The sequence below is a fragment of the Benincasa hispida genome, chromosome 6 (genome assembly GCF_027475165.1).
Source record: "Benincasa hispida cultivar pf3 chromosome 6, pf3_genome.v1.1, whole genome shotgun sequence".
Classification (NCBI taxonomy): Eukaryota; Viridiplantae; Streptophyta; class Magnoliopsida; order Cucurbitales; family Cucurbitaceae; genus Benincasa; species Benincasa hispida.
In genome coordinates this window covers 26,769,679-26,773,959 of record NC_143483.1, presented here as the reverse complement: position 1 = coordinate 26,773,959, position 4,281 = coordinate 26,769,679, and the positions used below count along the sequence as shown (strand labels likewise).

At 29.5% G+C, this 4,281-nt stretch overlaps 1 pseudogene across 1 annotated transcript; it reads right to left on the bottom strand.

Moving 5' to 3' along the window:
* Nucleotides 1-51: 51 nt before the first annotated feature.
* LOC150035555 (uncharacterized) lies at nucleotides 52-3,334 on the bottom strand (annotated as a pseudogene). Its single transcript, XR_016529955.1, has 3 exons — nucleotides 3,074-3,334; nucleotides 2,783-2,974; nucleotides 52-938 (listed from the first exon to the last, which is right to left on the bottom strand). The product of XR_016529955.1 is annotated as an uncharacterized LOC150035555 (transcript).
* Nucleotides 3,335-4,281: the final 947 nt, after the last annotated feature.

Sequence of the window (4,281 nt, the reverse complement as noted above, 5' to 3'; positions counted from 1 at the left end):
CTAGATAAATAAGTTCATCAATTAGAAATCACACCAACACATACACATATATATTAGTAGGGTGTACTAACCTCTTCTTCAAACAAACATTGAAGGTTGGTATTCTCATGGTCCTCCCAAGCTTGTTGAATGGTGACATTGATATCTTCTACAATGATATCTCTTGAATCTTTAAGAATTGGACACCATTCTCCAGTTGAATCATGGAATCCAATGTTTTCCATAAACAAACGTGGTGTGCTTACAATTCCAAGAGAGAAATCCCTCATTTCAGGACAATTTTGAAGATGTATACCCTTCATGGTTGGAAACTTAATGGTACGTTTTTCGGAATGAAAACTTCTCAGTTTAGGCAAATCTTTAAGTCTTATATAAAATAATCTTTTGAATAGAATTTCATCATTTTCTTCTTCTACACCTCTGGCAATTATAGTAGTCATCCTTTTGCAATCATTTACTACCAAATAGAAAAGTTGGACCATGCTTCTAGCAACCGATGGATTTAGCAAATAGGTCAACTTATGACATTTTTCCACCATCAACCATCTCAAATTCCTAAACCACATTGATGATGACACTGACATATTCAATGTGCCACAACTTGATACATTTAATTCCGTCAAATTCTGAAATATCGAGGAATTATTCTTTTGTAAGTCTCCATTCCACAGATGTCTAAGTTTGGGTAGTTCAGATAAATTCAGAGATGAAAGCTTATATCGTCTTTCATTTTGCCATTCTTCAACATTATCCAATCTCTCAATTGGAAATACTTCTTCAAACAATGTTTTTCTCACTTCAAACTCTTCAAGGTTATGTAATATTTGTACAATTTCCATTGGCAAATGCGTTGAGCGGTAGTCAAAAGAACCATACAACTTCAAGCTTTTAAGTCGAAAAAATGAATTTCGACCATTTAGCAATTGCTTAATCTCATCCTGTGCAAATTCAAAATAAATAAAATAAAATAAAATAAAAGGAAAGATTGCAAAAACTATGCATGAAGTATCGTAATAGTTGCAATTACACTCAAAGTTTCAGTTGTAAAAATTGAACACTCAATCTTATACTCGTGTTAAAATTAGACTCTCAAATATATAGTCGTAGAAATTGGACTCTTAAACATCCAAAACTAATTATTACCTTATATTCTCTCTCTTCTTCACCCCCTTCTCTTTCTTTTCCTCCATTTTCTTTTCCTTCCCTCCACCTCTCTCTCACTAATTTTGAAACACTCCCCTCTCTCTTTCCCTCTTCATTTTTTCTCATCTCCATTCCTTCATTTTTTTTCTTCACAATCTTCATTTTAAAGAATTATTACTCTTCCTTTCTTATTTTCTTCTTCATTTTTTTTTTACTTCAACTTCTAACTTTCAACTTACAAAATCGATGAAACCACCTGCTCCAATCATGTGATCGGACAATCGGTGATAGCAAGCATCCACAGATTGGCAAACATCGACCGACAAAGACTGATATGTCGGCGATCAGCACCTTATTTTCATCCAAAATCGATGTCGTCCGCCCAATGATCATCCCTAATTTCCACCATAATGGTTTTCAGCCAACGTCGATGACCAATTCCAATAGTCACTTTTGAGAACCATCTTTGGTGATCACCTCAGGCACCAAACTGACTCTGACAACCAACTTCTACAGTCATCTCCAACAACCAACTTCAGTGACAACCAACTTCAACCACAACCACCTCTAATAGCCAACCCTTGCAACTAATTTTGACAACTAGTTTCATCTATTATCTTCAATGACCAATTCCTAACGACTAGCTCTAATGCCCAAATAGATTGATCATAGGCTATAACAAATTGACCAATGAAGTGTATTTAAATTATTATATTTAAATTATTAGTTTAGTTTTATATTAATTTGACATTAATAGAAGCACTTTTAGTATATAGCAAAAAAAAAAAAAAATTGTATGTAAAAATACTTTTGAGAATGTGCAATAAGACGTATTAGGATTCTTAAGTAGTTTTTACAAAAATATTTAAATGAAAATGACTTGTTAAAAAAAAGTATCCGAGTAATCAAAACATGCCTTAAGAGTATCAATGAGAAATTATGCAACCAATTTTTACAATTAAAGTTTGAGGACCTAATATGAACAATTATACAAATTGAAGGGTTAAATTTTAATTATTGGATGTTTGGAGGGTCCATAATTTGTACTATGTAAGTTTGAGAGTCCAATTTAATTGTATAAGTTTGAGGACTCAGTTTTTATAATTATAATTGTAACTACTATCATACTTTTGGGGTGGATTTCATAATTTATTTTAAATAAAATTATCAAACATAAATTGTGTAAATTGAAAGTGGAGGTATAATAAATCAGACACATCAAGTATTCAAGTCAGATTACATAACTTTTAAGGGACAATATTTAGAGTTTGATGATAAAGGATACAAATACGAGTCATGCATCATGCACACACAATATATTTAGTGCAATGGATTTGTGTACACAACAAAGGACAACAAATACATTAAGTTTGTTTTAAGTATGTATACAAAATTCATGCTCTCAAATTCACTATGGAAAAAAACATAATAACTTTTACTTTGAGGGAAAAAAAAATCCAAACTAAAAGAATTTCAGGAACACATATATTTTTTCTAGAAAAGAGACCAACAATGATATACAAATATATTTGACAAATTATATTGATTTTCAAAAACATTATTAACATTCCTTTTGACAAAATTAAGACAATAATATATATTCATCAAAATATTTAGAAAAGTGATGCAGAAGATTTACCTTGGAAGAAGTCTCTGATTCATCATGTTTCAACATGTGCGTCGACTTTTCTTTCTTCAATATCTCTTCCAATTCACTTAAATCTATTTCCAACTGTTCTAGTTGGTGAGGATATTTTCTTTTAAATTTTGGGCATTCACGAATGAACAAGATTTCAATATTTTTAACATTCAAAAGTTCGCAAGGATACTTCTCCCATATGTATTGGAGGTTTGACAATTCAATTAATTCCAAATGCCTCCAACTTGGGAGCAAATCAATGCTCTTCTTTGAAGTATTTGACTCTTGTACTTCAAATACTCCTTCCAATAACTTACACCTCTCAATCTTTAAGATTTTAAGACATGTAAGTCTACTCATCATATTGGAAGGAAAAACCATTTTAAGATTGTCACATTGACCAATCTATAGGCTTTCGAGCTTGGAGAAGGAATTACGAATGACAACATTGTGAAATATCATCTTCAAATTATGAGCCTCTTCAATTTCCAGCTTTTCCAAATTAGGAAGTGATACCTGCCATTCACGTACTCTAAGTATGATTATCACCATTACCATTACATATTATCATAAGAAAAATAAAAAAAAAAAAAAATCAAATTTTACCACATTCTTATAATTTTCTAAAAGCTGGTAATTCTTATTTTGGTACTGAATATTTGAAAATTTTCAAATTCACCATTTCTGTAATATATATATATATCAAATTGTGTTATGAACAATATTATTAAGATGTAAAATAAATTTTGATGGATTATTAAATTGTTACATTTTAAACATATTTAGACCCATGAAATATGTTTTTTTTTTAATATATTCATGAACATGTCTAACTTATGCATCAAAATTCAACCTACCTTTTCTTTGAGAACTAGGACCCACTTGAACACTACTTATATTTAAAGTGTTAAATCTAGCTAACGGGTCCTAGTTCAATTTGATAAAAATATGTTAATTTTCTTATCCTAAGATAATGGGTGGGTGGGTCCTAGTTCTAATGGGTGGATGGACCCATTAGTGGATGGACCCATTATCTTTCGTAAGACAAATAATATTGTCTTTATTGGATACGGACGAATGTAGATTTTAGTTCTCACTAAAAATCATCAATAATTATAACAATTTCAATCAATAATTCATAAATTATTTTTATAAATGCTATTCTTCAATAGCACTTTAAAATTAAATAGAAAAGTACTTCGATTTAACAAACCTTAACAAATGACTTAAGCATATCAAAATTTAAATTTTCTTTACATCGTTTTTAAATAAGAAAAATGAACCAAAATATTTATAAAATATAACAAAATTTTAGAATTATCAATGATAGACGTTGATAATGAAAATATAATTGTATTTACAATTATATTTTCAAATATGTATTGTGAGTAGTAGATTCATAAATTCAATTCTAATGTAAACAGTTATTTAAAATTGATATTATATATTTATAAATCATAATTGTAGTTCAATTGACAAAAATTATTATTAATTTATTT